Raw genomic sequence first — 16,013 nt, forward strand, 5'->3', positions numbered from 1 at the left:
GCCCCCCCATCTTTGCAGACAGCTTAAAGAACTGGAAAATAAGCTTTTCGGAAGGTCCCATGTTGGAAATGGACTCTTTCTGTTAAACATCTCCATGTCCAATATCACTCTGGTATCTTCAGCTCTGGTGTGGCAAATCTGCAAGGAAAATGAAAAAAATGTTCATATTTTAAATTAGAGCTGATGAATCATTTGTATTTGTCTATTTGGTGGTATAGCATGAGCTTCTACTTTGTCCTTTTACATTTTTCTTATTTTATATAATGAGATTTTTTTTATACTGACTAGGCTACTATAAGAAGGTGAATACCTTTGTGGTTATTTACAGAAGTACTTCCCTCTTCTCATAGTGAGTAATTATTCAAACTTGATTGAATAGGAAAAAAAGCAATATATCTGATGTTGATTTTCCTATTTCTCTTCTTCACAGTTTTTTCCTGGAAGCTTCCCAGTCATGCTTGTTTATCTTCTCATATAGTTTTGAGGAAACAACATACATCTCCCCATGTCCTCCCTTCGCCTTCCTCGATCCATAAAAAAATCTAGTGAAATGTGCTACATGGCAGCAAATTGGGGATCCTGATGAACTGTAGGCTTCAGTGATTTCTATATGAAGTCAGTCTCTCTGTTTTCTGGGACTTCTGTGAAATTGATTCCTTCAGATTTCCAGTTTCGAAGCCGGAGATTTCTTTCTATTGAATTTAGCATTCTTGATCAAAATGATCTCCTTATTGGGATCACTGTCACTCAGCATTGCAGAGGTCAAAGCAACTAATTAAAAAAGCTGAAAGAGTCTAATATACGTTCTCATTTAGCTACATCAGAAAAAGATTTCCTAATTTAAGTTTGCATAAGCTTTGGGATCCACTCCAACAGTTAAAGAAGAAAGTCTGAGGATTCCTAGAGTTCACACCTTTTCATCCAAAGGCCTTTAAGCAGAACCTTTTAAGACAGAAGATTTTCATCAGGCTGGATGTGGTGTGTTGGGGGTTATTCCACATCACAAAAGGTATTGTACTGGGCCTCACAGGCATTGTATATCTCATGGGGTATCTAGCTCAAATATATATATTAAAAAAATATATATATAAAACTTTTCTGTGTTTTACTTTCTTGTGGAATGAGTGGGAAGCAGGAGAGCCACTCATCTTAAAAAAAAAAATAAAAAAGGAAATACCCCAAACAACCAACTAGACTTTTTTCTCCTTCAGAATAGCTTTTGCTATTCTTTCCCAAAGTGTCCTGGGTAATGTTGTGTTTATGACAGTTCTCTGAATTCTTTCTTCCTGGTTATCACAAGATTCCTGTTTTGACCCCATGGTTTTGGAGCTACTTTACTTAGAACTATGATACCAGTATTCTGGGCCACTGCACTGCAGTTGTGCAAATATCAGGGTCCCTAATGGATCTTTTGTAATAACTTCACTTCTAATAGGCAAACTTAAATTCTTAGAAGAAAGATATAGGAAACTTGAACAGTTGTTAATGATAGGCAACTAGTCTCAGACTTCAGAGATCTCTCTGCCTCCAGAAGCCATGGATGGTCACTGAGAAATGCCTCCGCTAGCAGGGTTAGATCACTGCAAATACATGTAGCAATTGTGCATAAGCCATATATGATTAGTTTAACCCATCTGGTTTCTGCAGTGATGCCAGGGTGTCAAAAGGACACCAACTTACGCTTTGGCCTTGATGACCGCTTCTGCCAACAAGAGTGATCTCTGCAAGTTTCCAGATGAACTTCATGTGAGCAGATTTTGCAGTAGGGGAATATGTCTGTATTTCAAATGCATGAATGATCTCTACAGTCTGAACAGTACCTTCTTAATAACATGGGTATCATGGGGCTGTCATTAGACGTTATCAAGACCAAGAGCATACTATATCATTCTTTTGTGTGACCATATGGTTGTCCAATATTCTCTCTGTATTGGATTGTGCTTGGTTTTGGCATCTGAAAACTATCTGGAACAATAAGCTACAGGTTTCAAATCATGTCCATGTAATTGGAGTAGCACCATACCAAGACCATAGCTGCTGGCATCTGCTGAAACAGCTGTAGACTTAGAAACATCATAAAATGCCAGAACTGGGTATGTAGTCAATAGAGTCTTTAAACTCTCAAAAGCACACTCCCATTCCTTATCCTATTTCTTTTCAGTGTCTGTTCTAAGCAGTTTATAAAAAAGATTGGCCTTTTTAATGAGAGGTTAAGTATAAATTTGCTTCAGATTTTGTCATGCCGATGAACCATACTAGTTCTGATACATTTTTATACATTGGCATTTCAAACATAGTTGTGATTTTTTTTCTGCCTGTTTTACTTCATGTCTGTCACACATCCTGACTGCCATAGCCTGTATTTTCCTGTTTTAGTCCAGCAGCTTCAATCACCTTCAGAACTTGTGTTAAACCTAATATTGCAATGTTTCTCAAACTCCCAATAACATAAAATTATAATTATAATTATATACTCCCTCTAGGTCTCACAGGAATTCCTTTGAAATCATTCTGAGCTATCTGTGATGTCAAACTGATGACCAAAGCAGTATTTCTGAATGATGTCATCATTTCATCATCATCATGATGAAATAGACCTTGTCTGAGTCGTTACCTACATCTTGCAAGGATATTGGCATATCAGTTGACTGTGATTTATATCTTTCTGCCAACAAGAACAGATCAAGAAACAACCTCTTAAGTCTACTTGTGTGGGACTTTCAGTACAATTGATACCAAAGAAGCAAGCCAAGTGTCAGTTCTGTTCCGAGTTCTAAACTGTGTCTCCCTACCATCCTACAAAGCTTTCTTTTAAACTTTGGAAAGTACAGCTTTAGGTGATACTTGGCATGAGAGGAACAAATACCACTTCAATTGGGTTAAACCACTGTTTCCTGAATTTGGCAGATTTCACCAAACCATCCTTACCTCTTCTGTGCACTGTGCAAAGCCTATTTGAAAGATTTGCCTGTAGTGACACTATTGGGGTGGTGGTGGTGGGAATAATCACCAGAACAGGATCTTTGCCTTAATAACCAAAGCATATTTTGATTCAGTGTGTGACAGTCTCCATGAGCTTTTGACCACTACTCTGGGGTTCTTCAGTGTAGCCTTAGATTTTTAGACTTATTTTAAAAAAAAAACCCAAACACAAAAATGCAAAGAGAGAGTTTTTATTTCCCGTTGTTCTTAATGGAGACATTGGTAATTCCTTTCAGATTACTTCCACCTTTCTCCTGGGCTATGCTGTAAATGATTTCAAATTGCTTGTGTCCCAGGCCTGCCTTTTCTGCTGCTTAAAGCAAAAAGTCTGACTGAAACTTCCAGGACCATCCGGATTCCTTTTCTCCAAAGCAGAGTGGAAATTACAGGCACCTTCCTCAGGGAAGCCAAGACAAGAAAACCAAAACTGGGCTCAGCAGTATTGGCTTTTTTGTATTTCAGCTGCTTACCTGGCCTCAGTTTCTTCCTACCTGTGACTGTGGGTCCTATTCCACAGTAAAGGTAAAGAACAGATGAAAATAAGGAGGTGCCTCCGAGCATGCATTCCTTCTGCATGGTGGGGGTCAGAGCTGTGTCCTTCTTTCATCTGTGTGGAGACACGGTCACCGTAGGTTCTCTGGTCTGTATACATCTTGGGTCTGTCCCATTTCCCTGATAAAGAGTGCTCAAGCTTGCTTGCTTTGCTTTTGCTTTTCTTTCATTTTCTTTCTCTTTCTTTCTTTCTTTCTTCTTTCTTTCTTTCTTTCTTTCTTTCTTTCTTTCTTTCTTTCTTTCTTTCTTTCTTTCTTTCTTTCTTTCTTTCTTTCTTTCTTTCTTTCTTTCTTTCTTTCTTTCTTTCTTTCTTTCTTTCTTTCTTTCTTTCTTTCTTTCTTTCTTTCTTTCTTTCTTTCTTTCTTTCTCTCTTTCTCTCTTTCTTTCTTTCTCTCTTTCTTTCTCTCTTTCTCTCTTTCTTTCTTTCTCTCTTTCTTTCTCTCTTTCTTTCTTTCTTTCTCTCTTTCTTTCTTTCTTTCTTTCTTTCTTTCTTTCTTTCTTTCTTTCTTTCTTTCTTTCTTTCTTTCTTTCTCTCTCTCTTTCTTTCTTTCTTTCTTTCTTTCTTTCTTTCTTTCTTTCTTTCTTTCTTTCTTTCTTTCTCTCTTTCTTTCTTTCTTTCTCTCTTTCTTTCTCTCTTTCTCTCTTTCTCTCTTTCTTTCTCTCTTTCTTTTCTTTCTTTCTTTCTTTCTTTCTTTCTTTCTTTCTTTCTTTCTGCCTTTCTTTCTGCCTTTCTTTCTGCCTTTCTTTCTTTCTGCCTTTCTTTCTGCCTTTCTTTCTTTCTGCCTTTCTTTCTTTCTTTCTCTCTTTCTTTCTCTCTTTCTTTCTCTCTTTCTTTCTTTCTTTCTTTCTTTCTTTCTTTCTTTCTTTCTTTCTTTCTTTCTTTCTTTCTTTCTTTCTTTCTTTCTTTCTTTCTTTCTTTCTTTCTTTCTTTCTTTCTTTCTCTCTTTCTTTCTTTCTTTCTTTCTCTCTTTCTCTCTCTCTTTCTTTCTCTCTTTCTCTCTCTCTTTCTCTCTTTCTCTCTCTCTTTGTCAAGGCCATAGGGACCTCCACACAAACCTATCTGCCAAAAACCTCACTCTCTTACATCAGACAGGAATACTCCAGAGTGGCCCTGCAGGTCTGCCCCAGCTCTCACAGAAATATCCTTCCAAAATGCACTCCAGTGTGAATCCACGCAGTGCAGGTGAGGGTTTTCAGTTCTGCTGTCCACAATCAGGTGGGCTGGAGCTCACTGCTGTTGCCACCACTGCCGGTTGGGACATCCTGCTCCTTTATAGGATTTCCATCTTTACAGGGGCACAAAAAAACCACCACCATCTCTGCTCTACTCTGGTGATATTGTTGGTTTTGTCAGGTCTCACTCCACCAGTCTTGATAAGGCCAAAACGATGCCTTCACCTCATCTAGCAGTAATCTTGCATCCCTGCTGAGACCCAGACTTCAGCATCCAAGCAAAGCCAACTTGCCAGTAGTCAAATTTACCCTACCCATAGTGCACACCGGCAGTGGTGCCTGCAGTCTTTCAGAAACGGGGTGCTGGTAACAACACTGGATCGGTTGCACGTGTTGAAATATGACCTAATTACAAAAAAAAAAGGCTTCAGAGAAAGTAACACTTAGTAAATATATGTATAAAAATACATGGAAAGGTGTCTGGAGTGGGTGTCCTGGTTCTTCCCAGTAGAGGGAGTAGGGAGTTCCCTCCCTCATTTCTTCTGCTCGTGGTGTGTAAATATGGGACATAAAATTACAACAAGGGAGAGAAGGGAAGCTCTGTCACCTTTTTTATTTCTGCATGTATTAGCTTCCTACACAGGGTGGGTAGTTCTTCCAGACTAACTGAACGTCTTTCTTGAGAAACGGCTTTTGCTATTTGGATGTTATTATGCAACACTATAGGATTGGTATCTGTAGCAAAAATACCACAGATCATTTCAAAGGGTAGTCACACTATCGAATATACTATTTCAAGTCTTGTGCTTTTTTCAACCACTCAGCAGAATTGGCAAGCATAGTTTCTTTGAAAAGGAATCAAGAATAGATCTGTTTTTGTGGCAACTGTGGTTCTTGGTAAGGAAGAAAATGAGGGGAAATGATTCAGAGGCTTTCTGATAAGTACAAAGTGTTTATAATGGTATCATGTCATAAAGCGCATGATCACAGCATTTAACACTACAAATATTTTCTCTGATTCTCTAATGATTATCCTAGTGCTCTGCTCTTAAATAGTGCTTTTCACCAGTGTACTTCACATACAGAAAGGTGCAGTTAGTAGGTGAGGAAACGGAGGCACAGCGTGAACAAGAGCCACAACTCACTCACAACACCCAGAAAGTCACGGACACAGGATCACGCTAGGACCAGTGTAGTGCCCTCAGCCCCAGGCAGCACAGCTGGCCTCCCACTGCATCCCCACCATCAATTGCAGCCTAATGAGAGTTCCCAAGGGAGAAACACAGAGGAGGAAACCGGCTCTTCTCTCAGTGATGGACTTTAATAGTCACAAGCCTCCAGCTTTTCTTCCCAATTAAAGAAAAATCTCAGTGAAGTTACATACCTTCTGTAACTCCCAGTAAATCAAAACCTCCTCTGCAACACATGTGTGAGTTCATCATTAAGAGGAAAGGGCATCAGCACAGAGACATGAACCCAAAGGGATCGCTTTCCTTCAGACTGAGTCTGTCCTAATGTTAAATGATCAAAATTGGGAAACCTCTCCAAACTTCTTCTTAAGCTTAGAAACTGCAGCATCACAGAAGCAAAAACAGTCTCATGCACTAGGCAGAAATGGTTTCTTTCCAGGGTATTAATCAGTCAGCCTTAAAGAATTTTAAAATAAGCCTATTATTAATTTGTGTTGTGGTAAATTTTAGAGTAATGCTAATTGCTTAATATTAAAAGCCAGGCAAAGTACAGTGGTTCACATTGCTAGGTTTTGTAAATTTTTTTTTTCCAAGAAAAAATATTATGGCATCTTCTATTTTTATTAATTTCCTTTTGAAGTTTTTATTAACCTGGGGTACAAAGGTCCGTCGCAGAGTTCTCCCTGGCTGATAGTACAAATGCATTTTGAACGTGGTCTGACACAAATCCTGGAGCTTGTTACCATCAGAGGCCCCAACTCTTTTAGCTGATAAAGGGAAACAGCAGCCTTCCCAAGCTGTAGCAGTGCTCCTTAATACACATGCAACATGGCAGCACAGCACCCTACTAACTTTTTAACTTCTCCCCAGTATTTTGTGTTCAGCAACCCTACACAAGCACAGAATGATAGTCCAGGGCTGACATGCATAACCTAAGTCCCTGTCTACTTTCCCAGATTAGCTTCTCCTGTTGCATTTGATCAGATATTAGTTGGCCTTGGAGTACTGATGGTCTTCCTCTAATTTCTCCTGGTTAATTATTTTTTGCATACTATGCATTCAACAGAGTACAAAGACAAACACCAAAAACATTTGCTAAAAGCACATCCCATTCAAATCCTAGCTGGTGCTCTGGTTAGAGTCTGGCAGTTTCAAAAAGAAGGTAGGGAGCACGGCTCACTGATAAGGGACTTCTCCATTTTGGCTGCTTCAGCACGTGTCTATTCTATTTGCGGTAGGTGCCTTTCGCTTCTGACATTCTCCAGGCAAGGTCCAGGCCAGTCTAACCTTGGCAATCAGTGCATAACCTGTCACCTATTTTGGTGGCACCACATTTTGTATCACTTTTAATTTGGGCTTCTCTGGCTTTTTCCTCTTGACTGCCTCTGGTTTCTTGATAATGCATCTCTTTCCTTGATGCGTTTTCTTCCCTGCAGTTTCATTTCATGGCACTGTTTTGAAACAGATGCTCTGGCTACTTGCACAGTCAGTCCTGCCAGCTTCATGATTCTTCCTTGCTGTTTGTGACTGTAACCCTCAATTTACTAAGGCCTAATTGTAAGAGATAATGGGAAAAAAGACCAAGTAGGCAAAACATAAAATGTAGTGTAAGACTTCCAGCATACATTTTCTACAGCATATTTGATTTTTCAGTAATAAGAATTTCTGGTTCCATGCTTTTTATTTTGGATGTAATGAAAACATTCTTTCTGTAACTCAGCTGAAATAAAATGAGCTATCTAGTAAGACAGAACTTCTGGGAAGAGAATTGGAAAATAGTCTTTTGTTCCTCATCTGCCCCTTTCTAAAATGTTTTACTTAATGCAGTAATATCAGCATGGTTGTTTAAATCTAGGTGCATAATTCTGTATTTAGAGAGTATTAACCAGGTATCTCAGTATGTCATAGGTATCTAATTTTAGGTATCCAGATTTGATATTTTTAATCTTAATGTTAATTTTTAATTCACATGAAAGTTTCCCATAAGCACAACAGAAAAGCAAGTAGTTGTCTACGGCAATTTTATACTTTAAAAGTCCTTGGAATTCAGCATTTGTGACTCAATTTTTTTTATTATAAGATGCCAGTACTTTTGGATGTAAAATGAGATATGGTTTCCTAGAAGTGTAGTGGATTAGCAAGCTTTCAGCAAAAACTGTCCGCTCCATATTTCTCCTTCTGTGAATCCCCTCTGTCTTCTAAGGAGAAGAAATTAGCTCTCTAGACAACATTCCAGTCAGTGATTTCCAGGAAACAGACTGCTATGCCAGAGAACATCTTTGCTCAACAGTTTGCACTGGCCGTTGGAATTTATGGTCCCTAATGTTAAAGACTGTTCATTGCATATAAGACCATTTATTGGTCATAAGGCCATTCAGTGGTCATAAGGCCATTACATACAGGCCACTGAGCATACTTCTGTTGATCTAATATAAAGAAAGCATACTTAGCTTTGATGATTAGAGATAACATTACCAAAAGACTCAAATGAAGAGGTAAAGATAAAACCATGTATTAATTACCCTGGAATTATCTTTCATGACAATATTTGTGCCAATACAGCAAAAGCAGGAAAATTAAAGTGAGACAGACTTTTTTTTTAGTGGAAACACCAAAGTTTAAGGCAGGAAAAAGGCACAAAGTGATTCTATTGGTTTTAAGCTGTTGAGACCTAAATAGTGATCTGAATATTATCGGGAATGTTTGTTAAGACAAAATGGTTGATGTGGTGAACTAAAACCACAGATAGCACTGAAGTTCACACATTATTCAGAAATCCCTAGACAAGCATGAATTTTTAAGATTATGCTTTCTGATAGGAAAATTCCTGTGAAATAAGAAAATACTTGTAATTGCAAAATGTCATTTGTAACCCTCAGTATGTCAAACTTCAGTAGGTTTCATTAAGGTGGGTCAATTTTTCAACAAGTCTGGAGAGTTTTAAGTCTGCAAGGTTATGTATGCTCTAACAATTCAAGTAAGATGGATAGTTAAGATAGGTTGGATGGTTTTGACCTCAAACTAAGAACTTTTTTTTTCCACTGAGTTTTGGATTTCATTCAAAGCTGAAACTCATGGCAAAACTCCAGGGTCCTTCTTTGTGTTTTCTTGACCTTGGGCCTGTTGTGTTACTATGTCATGAGGCAGAGCAGTCTGAATGAATTAACCTCTCCAGACCCCTAGAGCATTTGCTGATGATAGACATGTTACACGGAAGAGCATTGCCACCCATCCATGCCAAAGCGAAATTAGAGGAGCTCTTTTTAAGGTTACCAATCCCTTGAGCAGGCTATACTGGATTTAGCAACAGTGTAACGTGGCACAAAAAGTGACTCCAACAACAGAAGAATCCAGGCTGGGGAGGACAAATCGGTATGCATGAATAACAAATGAAAAATTTACACAAAGACCTGGTAAGTGTAATTAACTGCAGTGTTTTTCTTAACTTTACTGTGAAACACATATTCCTGTGAGAGGGAACAGACCCCATAGTCTCGGGGTGGTTGCAGATTGCAGGACCAACAGCTGCACCTGAGCTACCCCCAAACACCATGCCCTCGCATCTCAGATGGATTGGTCACTGATAGGTCTACAAGCCAGGCAGAAAAACTGCAAGCAAGCCTGGATGGTGATGAATGCCTAACTATGAACAGGTCACAGTTTTTTATGTTATTCATGCCGTTGAGAATCATTGCAATTTTAAATGGACTATATTTTACTTTGAAATCTTAAACAATAGAAAATGTCGGGTTCGGTTATGCATTCTCAGATTCAAGGTGTAAATAGCCTTTTATACCCATAGACACACTATTTTGAGAGAGGCTGTAAAACACGCGTACAGCATGAAATATGAAAAAAGGGAAAACAAAAATGTCGCACAATTGTACTCTGTAGTCTTGCTGAAATTCTGGCTTTTCTCAGAACACCCACAGTCAAACATCTAAAGTTTTCTTTGGAGTCTCACAAAGGGTTAAGGCAGCTTGTTTGGCATTAGATATTTGTATAATGAGCTTTTACTGAAGTAATTAAAATTTGTTTATAATTAATACAGATGAATTGGTTTCTGCACAATAATAGTTAGGAGATTAACAAAGGCCACATTTTGGCAACAGGACTACATTCTTTTCCAAGTGCTGTGGGACTTTATCCAATGAATGTCTGTCCAATCCGGCTGATTCTTCAGAGATGCCATATGGCACTGCTATGCATTACAATTTTTTTTCTAAAAGGCAGCCATATGACATAACTGATCTTCAAAACGTTGTCAGAAGGCATTACCTAGGTAGGCTGCGAGCTGCTTTCCAAAAACTTAGCAAGCACAGGGGCTATTAATTATGAGCAAAAGAAATGTGCACACACACGCTGGAAAGTTGGCATCCTTTCCTCTCTAGTCACAGCTGAGCATCTCTTAAACTGCTCAGGCTAGGAAAGTGAAGAGGGTTTTATCTTTTTTTTTTACTTTACACATCTTCCTCTAAAACATTAATGCAGCAATTTCACAATCAAGTTATCTCAGAAGTGTCAGCACATCTGACCCCCAGTGCCCATGAACGTCTTATTTTACCAGCAGCATGTGTTCTTATACTAACTCCACTGCTTTCACTAGCACATTTTCTTAGATCAAGAAATTGTTACTTTTCCACACCCTCACATATGTCCTCTGAAATCACGATGATCCAAACCATCCTTGAAGCCAGCTATATTATTTGTTATATATATATATTTCCCTGTTCCTTGTTATATCACTTGCCTCATGGAAAAGGGCTAAAGGCCCCCGTGTCTCCAGGAGCTTATATGAATATTGTTATGAATGACACCTGAAGACCTTGATTTTGCTCATTCTTGCAACACACAAGCCACAGTATCACCATGGGTGGTTCATGTTCTTTTCTATTCTCGTTATTAGCCCAATAGGCATAACCATGCTCACTCTCCTCTGTAGAAGACCCCAAGCACTTCAGCTCACACCACTAGGGGTCTAGCAGAGTGGTGCTCCTAAAACCTACCCTTGGGACTTTTGTGGTAGTTCTCAGGTCAGAAAATTTCTAAACCTGGGAACGTGCTATGTGTTTGTCTGCAGTGTGACCCTATTGTGGCACCGATTTTCAAATAGCTCCTCCAATCTGCTTTCCCTTGTAGAGAAGCTTTTTACCTAAAGAGGAAATATTTTTTCATGCACTTACTTAGTGGTTGGAATAGCATATAGGCCGCTCTTACCTATGTGGGCAGTCCCCCTCTTCCTGATCATTGAGGCATTTGGGCATGTCTGCACTTAAATTTGCTGTGTGCTTTTTTGGGTATTTCTTAAAAATGTTAAATGATCTGTAAGAACTACTGACTGATCCGTGTGGACACTGTGTATTGCTGTTGTCCACGGTGCCATATGAGTTCTGCTTAGGATGGTGGTATTTTAGTGGAAATACTCTGAATTCCAGTTATAGATCCCACAGTACATTCCTCAGATGACGTGCTGTAGTTCATCTTATTTTCCACTGTAGGAATCCAATAGCAGATAGCAAAGTTTGGAGTCAAACTAAATTATTATTGTTGTTCTTCTCTCATACTCTTCAGGTATTGTCTAGCCATGTGGACTAGTATGCTAGTCTTCTGGTGATTAGTGAAAAGAGGCTTCTGCAAGGATATAAGAAAGTCATCAAAGGGATTGCAGAGTTCAGGCATGATCTCAAAAAGTGGAAGCTAACTTGGAAAGTCGTCCACACAGAATTTGGTTTGAGGAGGCTTTATACTTTGCACACTGGTCAATGGCAAAGGGTTGCTGTGATTGGCATTGCACATCTGGTGACAGAAGCACTAAGTGTGAAGCGTGCTTCCCTAACAGGTTCATGGAGCAGTGGATGTCTCACATGAAAACTATCTGCATTGCTACAGCTTTCAGAGAGCCTGATATTTCTCATTGCTCATAGCTCAGTATGTAGGTAAGGAGTTCAATGCTGTATCAAAAGACAGGGTACCGCACAGAAGGCTTTTAATAATATTTCATTAACTGGTTTCCTAAAATGTTTGGTGGCTATGCATAAGATATCTATGGTCTCCTTTTGGGCCTCACACTGCACTTGTGAATTCATAAATGGGAAGTGTTTCTTCTTCGTGGTGTTTGAAAGCCAGGCTAACAACTGGAGAGCTCAACCATATTGATGGGCACTGCTCTGAAGTTCATAACTTTTAATTTACTGGGCATTTTCTGCAATGAGAAACAGAAATTTTGTTCCCCATGCTATTCACTCAGCCTTTGTAGAAGATGTGGCTTCCCTGGAGAAGATTTTCCTTGTCACCTCAATGGGACAACAAAACTATTTTGCTCACCCTGAATATCTGTAGAAGAATATAATGTACATTTAGGGGACTGGTGGGAAAAGACTAACTTTTAACCTTGAATTTACTAGCCTGAGGGTAGATGCCTGCTCAAGCCAGTTGCTACTTAGAAACCTGGAGTCAGGCATTACCAGGCTTCAGGTTGGAAATTGGTGACATCTGTGAGCAGTACGTGTTTTAGTGTTTTTCTCATGATTGCAGCACATTACAATAATGTGTAATTGCTGTGATGCACGCACCTATTAATGCTTCTTATGCAGGTTTTAGAGTGATGTAACATATGTGAGCATTGAAAGAGTACATGTTTGGACTTTAATGTTGTGCTTGCTAAGGTGCAGTGAAAGCAGTGGGGTTAATAAAAAGGTTCATGAATAAGAACAGAGTAGGTGGGCATTTTTATTGACCAATGAATATTTGATAAATAATAAATACATGCATTTCTAACTTTGTCAGAAATTTTAAAAGTATCAAATAGACACAGTAATTTAGAAAATTATAAAGTATAAAAAGAACTGAAGTGTTTTGCTGTTAAAGTTGCAAACATGCATTTGTTCTTTGTATTGTGGCTGCTGGTAAAATGCTGTATCCTTTGACAGCGTTAGAATTAAGGAGAAATTGCTATGTCCAGAATTTTCTTCATTGTTTTGTGATACAGCCTTCTCACAGAGGGATTTCTTTAGGGGTTATACCGTCAATGGTGTGTCCAAGAATGCATATGCTTCAGAGATAAAACCCTAAAGGGGATACGCAGATGACAACAGAGTCAGAGAAGAGAGAGCCCACAGCTGCCATGCTCTTGAGTGTGTGTGGTCGTCCATCCCAACTACTTTGCCTGTGAGAATGGACTGGTTTTCCGGTGTTGTCTTGTTTTCTCCTTGTCCTGCTTCGTGAGCCCAGGTTAAGTGTTTTTCTGAATTGGGATACATCATGGGTTTTAAACAGGGAGTTGTTATAACACACACACAAAAAATATTGACTGTAACAGCTGTTTCATAAGTGTTAAAAGTTTACCATGAAAGCATGAATTAAGGCAGATTTATAAATATGTTATTTTTAACATCTCTTTGGGATAAAAACATATTTAGAATATATGCAGTAAAACTCCTTATAAAAAGTAGTTACTTGACATATAGAAGACACACTCTCCAAAGTTTAAGAACTTGCTATTTTTCGTAATAGAAAAAGAAATTAGAATACATTATGAACTAATGTCAAACCTTCCTTGAGCTTGAAGGGATGCTGATTTATAGAAATTTTAAATACATCTTGAACTGATAAACTTTTTCCATTTATACAATTGAAAGATGTTTAAAACAACCAATCCAAATTATTCTTAAATTCTTAACTTCAAAAGAATCTTTTTTTTTTTTTCTGGTGCCAAGTTTCATCTTGGAAGGAACTTTTATGGCTGATTTAAAACACCGTAAAAGAGGATTTATAATGGAAATCTCTACTCTTACTATAACAGCATTAGCGGGTGCCAGCCTCTAACAAAAGTCCATACTCTGCCATGATGTACTGAAAGCAATGTGAATAGAATGCCATTATTTGAAGTGAGAGGAAACGAGATTCAATTCTTCCACCTTAATAGAATAGTCTTATACTTAAGAGATAATGTCAGTAGAATAGAACATTGTCACAGGAAAATTAACTGCTGCTACATGAACACCAGGGCAGAGCTGAGGTGCTTAAAATAAATTTGGGGCTAGGCTGACGGTTACTTTTGAAATGGGAAATCCTGATTCTGTGACAATGTTCTGCTATGCAGACTTCATGTTTATCCTGAAGTGCAGCAGAACCACAGGGCCAGAGATGCTTCCTTCGGGGGCAATGGTAGCTTGCGAGGTCTCCATCTCCCCCACCCATTCCAGCTGTTTGCTCTCTCTCCAGCTGTGGTGTGCTCTCTTTCCTGGCAGTTGGCTGGTGGAGGTCAGTGCATTGGTCTGGGTTAGAAAATGCCTCCATCCCAGATGTTTTTTCTTCTTTTTAAGAGAAATAATTTTCAGTTGTTGATTTCCAGATCTGGTTCCTGACCTAGTTTCAGAAAATACTGTGTTGACACAACTGCCGAGGCAGCTCACTGTGGGACAGGGAAATAAGACAAGCAGGCACAAAAGCCTTCAGCCATTAGCATCGCCTCCGAAGTCAGCAGTGATGAAGTGACAGCCCCACTGACAGATGCAGACGGAATCACCTCGCCTGGCAGTGGCTGTTGTGGCGGTGATGCTTTCTTCAGCTGCTGACCTCCTGTTTCTGTTTGTACACATAAGCACGCTGAAAGGCAGTGCTGGAAAAAGTCCAAGGTGTGTTCCCTCTGCTCCTCTTTGTATGAGAGTCGAGCACTGAAGCCAGGTGCACAACTTTTCAGCCAGGTGTTGAATTCTGTCTTGGGACATTTAATCAAAGTCTGAATAGCACTGGGATTTGGGGGTATACGAGTGATGTCGGTGTGATTTTAATTCTGCCACTGGTTGCCGCCATGCTGTCCCTGTGGAGAATGAAGATGCTGCAGCACTGATCAGCGCTGGGGATGGGGCAGAGGTGTTCCATTCCTGCCTTCCCTGCATTTCCCCACTGTTCTGCTCCCCACAACAGTGTTTTGATCTTCATGGATACTGGCCAAAGCGGGAAAAAAAGCCTTTTCACCTTGGTATTTCATACACTTAACGTACTATTTATAAACCAAATGGTGTGTTGTCTCATTATTCAAACTCCTTTTGCACCACAACATTCATTAACACAGGTCTGATTCTTTCTCGGTGCACAGAATGGTGAGTGATTCCCCTGAAATGAATGAGTCTCAACATGCATAAGGGTGGCAAAATTCAGCCGATGATGATGATGATTGATCTGAATTAAGCCAATTTTATATCATAGATTCCATTTATTTTAAGTCCAGAAAGGACCATCATGATAATCTAATCTAGCTTCTTGCATTACACAGGCCACAGAATTTCACTAAATGACTGCTACATATAGTTCAATAACTTGTAATTGAGCCAGACTACATTATTACTTTTAAGATATGCAGACCAGGTTCCTTCTGGTAGAGACTTACCACATACCTGACAAATGTCTGCCAATATTCAATTAAACTCAAGTAAAATTAAACTACAGCAAAATTATAATTTCTAACGCGACAGAGAGATATTCCTGAGATTCTTACCTTCAACATTCGGAGCTCTGACAAAAATTATTTCTGTAATAATAAAAAGTTTGAATACAAATGACAGCTATTATAGGGAAACGTTTATTATCCTATACTAAACTGAAGTTAGTCGAATATAAAATGCTCCAACGTATTTTCCTCTGCCATGTTGTTAAAAACTAATTGAAAGTTTGTTCATATTAAGTTACCAGTGAAGAAGGAGCTTTATGTCTTGATAACTGCAGCAATTTACAAACATCTGCAAAAAGCCTGTTGTTTTATTTTCCATGATCCCTGGCACTGCTCTCAGATACTCCCTTCCTCAGACAGTAGAAGAAACAAAGTCTCATTTATATTGCCCACAACATGAAGCGGTGTATTCGAGTTTGTGTTTCTGCAGAATGTTTCTAGGTGCTCTTGCGAGACCAAAACCCCAAACTCCTCCAGTCAGTTTTGTTGAGGAGGCAGTGTGCCAGGGCAGGGAGCACAAGGTCTTACTACCCATCGAGTGAAGGGCTGCGGGTTTGGAGACCTGGGCTACTGTCTTCCAGTTTGTCCCCTCCAGAGGTCTTTTCCTAGAGAGTTTCTTGAAGAGAGTTTGCAAAAACCTTCTCTCATTCCTTCCAGGGAAGTTA

Source organism: Phalacrocorax aristotelis, chromosome 2 (genome assembly GCF_949628215.1).
Source record: "Phalacrocorax aristotelis chromosome 2, bGulAri2.1, whole genome shotgun sequence".
NCBI classification, from domain to species: domain Eukaryota; kingdom Metazoa; phylum Chordata; class Aves; order Suliformes; family Phalacrocoracidae; genus Phalacrocorax; species Phalacrocorax aristotelis.